Raw genomic sequence first — 8,880 nt, 5'->3', positions numbered from 1 at the left:
TTTAAAACAACAACACAAATGAAGAGTTACATAACATGACTGTACAAATCTTGAATTATGAAACATTCTGGGAAGGGAGATATAATTTTATGCCTTTTTTTTGCCCCAAGAGATCTAACCTGAGAATACCCCAGCACTATGAAACTGCTCCCTACACCAATCTAAGCTGGCAAACCATATCAGATTCATTCAGATACGCTAGGCAAAGGTGTTCATGTGAAAACTTTCAAAACTTCTTCCTTAAGACTGATATATGTATCCTGTCTAACTCTATGTCATTATACTGTACCGGTCCTTGCTAATATGTTATTAATGTTACATTTGTAGTACTCAGAAATAGTAATGGCAGACTTGTATGTAAATACTATGTTTTTGGAAAAATATGACTAGCTCTAAGTGTAATCCTAACTTATTAAAACGATTGGCCCTAACAAATGTAAAATAAAATAAATAAATAAATAAATAAATTTTTCAAAGAAATGTAAATACCTCAACCAGACACAATAACATACTTAGTAGTTAGAAGTTAGAGTGTACAAAAAGATGCTCCTACATACCCATAATATATGCACTTTTTCAAAAATTAGTCATACTCTCAATTTTTGTAAACAAATATATTACACATTAACAATGCTACACCTTACTATTGTCAGTTAATAAATTTCACTGACTTCTCTCAACAAGGTTTGTGTGTGTTTGTGGTGGCTTTGTGACATTTAAGCAGCACCATTGGTTCACAAGTTAAGAAAACAGTCTACAAGTATGGTGAACATCTCAATTTTCTTCATTTTAAGAAAATGTTTGTTACATTTCTATCCTTGCTTTGACTTCAGTATTTTCAACCACTTAGCATGAGCCTGAAATATGTTGTTTTAATGTACACTTACAGTCTTTTAATGTACTTCCTACCATTCTAAAAGGACACACTGTAACCTGAAGGTAAGAGAAACATGTTTGTCTAGTACACATAAGCCATATTCCTATTACAAAAACTTTTCATATGCAATAAAGTGAATTTACCTCTGTGTACCACTTTATGGCCTCAGTATTCAGTAAGCAGTCAAATGTCACAGTACTTGATGTTTATTATATTTCTTGTGAAAAAAAGTTAGCAACACAAGGGTGTAAATGGCACTGAAATTGAGTTATTTCTAATTTGAAATGTTTTAGTACATTTCTAGATGGGTTTGTGTTGAAAGTGAACAGCAACCATTATGAACTGTTGCAAAAAAACAAAACGTGCAGCTGTACCAACATGTTTAAATCCTGCTTGCTGTCTCCAAAGTGATTCACCATGACATTGCAAACCCTGTGGTCCATTTCCTCCTCCTGGCAGCCCAATCTGCCCTAAAACATGAAATGAATTTGGGAAAAGATGTTTTAGCCCTTAAACTTCACTTCCAGGGTACTGTAATTAAATAATGCAGTAATTTAGATTGCAAATAACTACACATTTTACAGTAGTAGGGTTTAAGGCATAGCATTCTACTATGAACAAACTGAAAAAAGATCTACTTCACTAGTGCTATCCTTTCCCCAAATCCCAGAGGAACAGCCGTATATATGAAGTTCATATTTAACCGCAACTGGTTAATGATTAAGCATTCACTCCTAGGTATAAAAAATGGTACATGAGAACTCATCATGGCAAAAGGACTTCAACAGAGGATGTTGAAGCAGATCCAAATAAAATAGCACCTATCCTTCCAGATATTTTTATTTTATTTTATTTATTTAACATTTGTTGACCGGGAATGTCTGACTAGGTTCCACAGATCCTGTTTTCAGCAGAGGCCCGGGGAGAAATGCTCCAGAAGCATGTCTTTAGATATCAATCACCGAGTGCAAGATTTTCAGCACTCCTCAATCTGGCTCCACCCTGTCACTGTTCTCCAGTTCATTATGGTACTATGTTCATGCCCTTCCTTTTTCCCCCTACTACACGCATTCTAGCTACAGTGTCCCAAGGCTGACACAAAAAGGTCCACCTCTCATCCTATGGGAGAATGAGTAACATACTGAAAAAACAACCAACCAAACTGAAGTATAGGAAGGAGAGAGCTGTAGGGCAGGAATATCAGAAATATATATATCTGCTGTAAAACCACTAAGGAAGGTCTAAAACTACAGTAAACACCTCATCCAGCTTTGTTACGTCACATTAAGGCTGCTCTTGCAGCAGATTTCCAACAAAAAGTATATTCCCAAGCAGATGTTATAACAAACTTGGAAAATATATAGAGACAGCATGAGTGGGAAGCTCAATCTGATGTCATGTTGTACTCTTCTACGAAAAGATGCCCTTGCCTCTAGCAATCATGTCTACCTCATAATGTTCTGTGAAAGTATATATTAAAGCCCATCTAAAAATATTATAGAGGAAAGTAGAAGCAAGCACAGCTCTGGTTTAGTGCACCATGACACCTTCACTATTAAAAAAAAATTCATAGTGCATTACTTTAATGATTTTGTGAACTCTCTGCCTTAACATTTTAATTCCCTCTGGCACTTGCAGAGACAAAATGTTGGGCTTCTTTTCAAACCCTGGTACTCAAGACAGGGTACAGAGAAAAGTACAAGCTCTTTGCACACTACAGCTGGCATGCTGCTGTTTTGGATCATGGTTCACAGACACAAATTAATATCTATGACAAAGAAGTAAAACTCACAGAGGTACTTTTTGAAATCTGCACAAGAAAGCATAGTACACAATGGTGTACAAACTGCACATCTGCCTGGTCCCATCCTAACCTTCCACCTCAGTGGCTAAACTGCTGCACTGCACAGCACAATACTGTACAGCTTATTGCTTCTATAAAGAAACACTTCTCTGCATATCAGTCCAATGCTGCAGTGTTCTCTGCAATCCTGCATGACTGATTAATAAAGAAATAATACTCATTACACGAGATAAAACCTGGGGTCATTACCATACTGTGGTATTAAGGTGATCTGGTACAGTGCAAACTCTCACTGGCAAAAGCTTACTAACAAGCAATGTATAGGGGCCAGGCAAGCTTAACTGAGGTAGTAAGCTTGCCTACATTAAAGGGGACTTCATAGCATGTACTGATTTTCCTGCAGAGCAAATGAGGAGAAGGGTGCTTTTACTTTTGTTTCAGCACTAATATGCTGCTCAGCCCCATTGTGTTCAACACATTCTGAATCATTCATGGCTTTGGAATGCAACTAAACTGTCTACCTGCCCTGTTCCACAACATACCAGTGACTATGAAGCAGTCCCAAAGTATGTTAGCCACATTCAAATAAAAGTGAAGTTATTTAGCACAACAAGAAGGTGAAGCAACTTTCATCTGTTTCCTAGGGTTCGATAAAGTACTGAAATGAAAACTGAAGACTGATACTATTTTGGGGAAAAATATGACTAGTTCTAATCCTAACTTATTAAAACAATGACTTTTGACAAAGCACAGACTACAATTACATTGTTTTGAGATTCCTACTGCCAGAAAAAGGGTCTTCCATAAAAGCAGCCTGTTGATTTAGAGAGATAAATTTCAGTCATAAAATTTGCATTCCAACAAGATAAAGTACCTCTAAAAGAAGGCTTCATCTGAGTTATACCCTTGAATAAAAGTTAATAGCCTCTTCTCAGGTAACGGGAAAATCATTCCAACCCATGTGGAGGCCAGAGATAGCAGCCATGTGGACTATTATGGAAGTACCATAGGCTAGCTTGAAGTAAAATGCATGTTAAGTGACTCAAAAATGCACTGAAGTAAAACCGAAAATGCCAAATGAGAATTCCTTCCAGTTAGCCAGGTAGTTTTTCCAGCTTGAAGCAGAATATGTTGAAAGCAAAGCAAAAAAATCCTTTCTATTTAGCTAGATACTTTTTCCAACTCCAAACAGTATTCAACACTAAAAAATATAACAGGAATTGGTCAATATACTAACAACAAAACTAAGACTCTTTGTACCAAAGGCAAGCGTCCAGTCTGGTGGACCCCAGCCATAAACAAGCTCTACAACAAAAGGAGGAAGCTACTACAAGATAGAGCAAAATCCTTGAAAGGTAAGACACCTTTGATCATTATCAGTAAAAAACTAAGAGCTCTCATAAAATCATCCAAGGCAAATTTTGAGAGAAAAATCGCCAAGGACTCAAAAGACAATCATAAGGCCTTCTTTAGCTATGTTAGAAACCTAGGAGGAAACTCCCAGATAAGCTCAGAATTAGTTCAAGATGATGTGAAGATTACTGAACCTACACACATTGCCAACATACTGGCTGACAGGTTCAGTGCAAACTCCCCCAAAAGGAGAGATATCTATACCAGAGGATTGTAGCCCCCAACATCTAAAACACAGCATCCATGGGACCGATGGTGTCCCGGCTGTGTGCGAACTCAATGAGGAATTAAACCCACAGTTAGGACAGCTGTTTAATCTTAGCCTTACCTCAGGATATGTACCCAAGGAGTGGCTGGCAGCGACTGTGGTCCCACTTCACAAGGGTGGTGCCTCCACCGACCCTGGAAATTACCGCCCCATTAGCTTGACAAGCCTCATCTGCAAAGCCATGGAGAGGATCATAATGGAACTCATAGACATAGGAACTTGCAGACTTTGGATCCAACCCAGTTTGGCTTTGTCAAAGGCAGATCATGCCTCTTAAACTTGGTTGACTTTTGAGACAGTCACCAAGGCCATTGATGGGAAAGGCAGTCCCATACAGCCTACCTCGACCTGGCAAAGGCCTTCACACAATACCCCACTCAGGTATCATCAAAAACTTATCAGCTTGAATGTAAACCCATACATCACAAGATGGGTTGCAAACTGGCTAAGTGACAGAACCCACAGGGTCAGAGTTGCTGGAGCCATGTCAGACTCAAAGCCTGTCACAAGTGGTGTCCCACAGGGCTCAGTCCTGGGTCCACTCTTGTTCAGCATCTACTTTTCTGAAGTACAAGCAAACACAGGAGGTTATGGCTGACAAAGTTTGCAGATGACTGCAAACTGGGCCATAGTCGAAAACAACACAGATATCCTTCAGAAGGGCCTCACAGAAACGGATAACTGGTGCCAGAGCCATGGCCTAAAGTTAAACGCCAAGAAATGCATAGTCATACCCTTCGGAAAAACAAGGTTACCCCTAGCTACCATATAGGTGGCAATCCACTGAGCACAGAAGAAGTCATCAGGGATCTGGGGACCCAGGTTGACAGTAGCCTTTCGTTTGACACTCATGTTGCTAAAGTAGTTAGGAAAACCTTCTATATTGCCCACCTGATCATGAAGGGATTCACATCTAGATCAAGGGAGGTCATCGACTCATCACTCATTAGACCTATGATTGAGTACAATGCCCCGTTCAGAATGTATCTGACCCGACACCTGCTGCAGCTGGAAAGGCCCCAAAAGTTCCTCACCAAAAGGATAAAGGGTCTCAAAAATATGTCTTATGCTGCCTGACTGAAAGAACTCCAGCTCTATTCAGTTTCATACCGCTTGCTCAGAGGTGACCTGTGCCTGACATATAAGGCCATGTCAAACCCAGATCTGATGAACATGCTTCACCTCAAAAAATCTAGATCCCTCAGAACCACAAGGGCGGGAGACTTAAACCTTGACACGGTTATTAATAGAACGTGCTGGAGGGACAGATTCATCATCCAGAGACTCCCTATGCTGTGGAATAAAATCCCGTACATGTGAGGCAGAGCACCTCGCTGGCCTTGTTCAAGAGGAATCTTGACCAATGGATGGGAGATCGCAGATATACCCCAGGGATTACTTCAGTGTCACTGCTTGACAGAGGCACAGCAAAACAATAGGCATAGTTTTATTCAAACTAAAGGGGTGGCGAAAGCCACACAACTATGGGCTAGGCTTATAAATGCCCTTGGGCAGATAGCCTAGTATGAACCTATGAACCTATGAACATCAAAAAGTACCAGGAGTATAAACAGACATTTGTAATGCAATGATAAACTACTACGCCCTCCCAACATACACATTCACACACAATTTGATGGTGTACAAAGTACTCCAGGTGTCTCATACCTTCCTAACTACAGATTAGTACTTCCAATGCATGTAAATTTCTAAGGTCAGGAAAAATCAGCACCTCAGCATTTCATTTCACTACAACACCTTTACTAGCATACACCATTCCCCATACCGATTTCCCAACCTGTCTTTCGTGAAAATGTGACTGCCATCCCTGGTGATCTAGTGGTTAGGATTCGGTGCTCTCATCACCACCACTGTGCAAATTCAACTTCTGGTCGGGGAAGCTTCAATGCATTTTTTACCTTGGAAGTTAGTGCAGAAAATTAAATCTAAGACCTGCTAATGAGCTACTTCCTGTATTCTGGGGTTTGAATCCATCAATATTGGTTTACCTACTGTGTGACTCTGAGCAACTCCCTTAACCAGACTGTGTTCTAGGATAACTGGGAGCATTGGACAGGCTCCTTAATGGTTGGTCTTCTTGTTTACCTGCCTATTAATTACTGATGATCTAGAAAGGGAAACAGCTCGCCCATGATCTATGATTAGTCCTTACGCACTCATTTTTAGTTTTCCCATCTTGCTACTGTTCTACAGTTTGTCCAAATTTGGACACTGGTAGCTGAACTACAATCATTCAGATTTTTGCTATATGTTAAGTGACTATGATTTCCTGATGGATGGCTTGCTAACTACCTATAAGACGCCATTGTCTATACACAGATGATGAATAAGTCATAAAAAACACGAGGAAGATGAAAGTTCACACGTTTGATAGTAGCCTTTCAAGTAACAGATGCAATGGGCAAATATAGTGTTTTTCTAGGTGCCAATTTGCAATAGAATCGGACAGGAGAACTAATAAGATCTTGTTGATAAAGGAACTACTAAAATCACATCAGTACTGCGTTTGCTGGCAGGAACTCTCTTCATTATCCGAAATAGTATCCTTGTACAGCACTGATATTCAGGATATCACCGCAGATGGTGCCTCATGGCTAGGAATGTGTGCATTACAAGTGGTCTCTGAATCTGTGTACTCTTTACATGGGCACTAATTAGCACTGTGTTGTGTGCTATTCATCTCTATGTCCCAGCCAGTAACTGGTTTCAGGTGAAGATCCGAGAAGGCATTTATGCCCCAGACTTTTTTCTCTGACTACAAATGGTCAAGAATAAAGCTCTTGGCTTCTTTGGGGCATGCTGTTTGGTTCTGTTCTGTCTTCAAGCAGGAGTAGAATGCCCTGCTCTACCTGAGCCTTCTGTCTGGGTGGTATGGTTGAGTTCAAGCAAAGTAAAAAGAAGTTATGTTCTTACCATAACGTTCCATGCGAGTTGTTCATCTCACCTTTGTTCTTACACGTGGGTACGGAGCCGATCCATTGGCTTCGAGTCGGCCACTTTCCAAGCTCAAGATCTTTGAGTAGCTCGAGGCACAGTCCATATCCCAAGATGCTCTCTTACCAACCCCAGATCTAGTTTGCTGAACCCAACAATAAAAAACACAACTAAGCACCAAAAATACAATATGTACATATGTATATAGCTATTTACAATTAGCTAGGAGATATTCTGGCTGGAAGGAAAGACACTAGTCAGACCAACCAGACCACCAGTCAAACCCATTCTTCCAGAACCTGTAGGGGAAGGTGGGAGGGAGTGTAAGAACAAAGGCGAGATGAACAACTCACTTGGAACGTTATGGTAAGAACATAACTTCTTTATGTGAAGTTGTTCAATCTCGCCGTTTGTTCTTACACGTGGGTAGCGTCCCAAGCACCCTAATCCTGGGTGGCTCACAGCAGTACATTGCTGAGAACGGTGGAACCAAAGGAAGCCCTGTCCCTGGAGGCCCTGCCCACTTTGTAATGAGTGATAAACGTATGAGGTTTGGACCAAGTAGCAGCTGCACAAATGGTGTCCAAAGGTAAACGGGCTGCATGAGCCAGAGACGTAGAAACAGCCCTGGTAGAATGAGCTTTCACTTCACGTTCTAAAGGTTGGTTGAAGAATATACAAATTTTATACAATCAGAAAGCCATTTAGGCAATGAAACTTTGGATACAGAAAGACCCTTCTTATTATCTGCATAGGAAACAAAGAGTTGATCCGATTTTCTAAATTCCTTTGTTCTCTCCAAATAAAACCTCAATTGTCTGTGAACATCAAGCTTATGTAACATGTATTCCAATTTATTGGAATGATGTCTGAAAAATGTGGGAAGCTCAATAGACTGGTTTAAATTAGCCTCGGAGCAGACCTCAGGAAGAAAGGTAGGATTTGTCCTGAGAGACACTCTGTCAGGGTGAAAGACCAGATATGGATGTCTGATAAAAAGTGCTTGTAGTTCAGAAACTCTACATGCCGAGGTAATAGCCACTAAGAAAATTATCTTCCAAGAAAGAAACTTCAGAAGACAAGATGACGCTGCCTCAAAGGGAGGAAGCATAAGTTGAGACAGCACCAAATTTAGATTCCAGGGAGTAACAGGATGTCTGATGGGTGGCCTAAGGTGATGAGTCCCTTTCAAAAAAGCTTTACATAATCTGTGGGACATAATGTTAGAACCTTTGCATCCCACATGAAAGTTGGATATAACAGCCAATTGAACCCTTATAGTAGCAGCTGCTGCACCATCGTGAAAAAGCAAAGTCAAGAATTCCAGAATACTATGAATAGTAGCGACATAGGGATCAATATCATGCTGACAAGCCCAATGAACAAATCGCTTCCATTTGCTGTTGTACAGTTTCCTGGTGGAGACTTTATGAGAAGAAACTAGAATATGTTGTACCGCGGAAGACAATTTATATGACCTGGCTAGGTTGGGAAGTGGAGCAGCCAAGCTGTCAGTTTGAGGGAGAAAAGAGAGGGGTGAAGAACTCCCAATGAATGAGTCAG

At 40.5% G+C, this 8,880-nt stretch overlaps 1 protein-coding gene across 1 annotated transcript in view; it reads right to left on the bottom strand.

Annotated features, from left to right (window-relative positions):
- Nucleotides 1-461: 461 nt before the first annotated feature.
- The window catches only part of MOGS (mannosyl-oligosaccharide glucosidase), a 764,380-nt gene continuing 755,961 nt past the window's right edge, over nt 462-8,880 (bottom strand). Inside the window, exon 6 of the transcript XR_006363848.1 lies at nt 462-1,347. The gene's annotated coding sequence lies outside the window, so the exon portion shown is untranslated. The remainder of the gene's footprint in view (nt 1,348-8,880) is intronic.

Source organism: Protopterus annectens, chromosome 2.part2 (assembly GCF_019279795.1).
Source record: "Protopterus annectens isolate FY-2018-M chromosome 2.part2, PAN1.0, whole genome shotgun sequence".
Classification (NCBI taxonomy): domain Eukaryota; kingdom Metazoa; phylum Chordata; order Ceratodontiformes; family Protopteridae; genus Protopterus; species Protopterus annectens.
The sequence above is the reverse complement of the archived record's forward strand: the minus strand, read 5'-3'. Positions and strand labels throughout refer to the sequence as shown.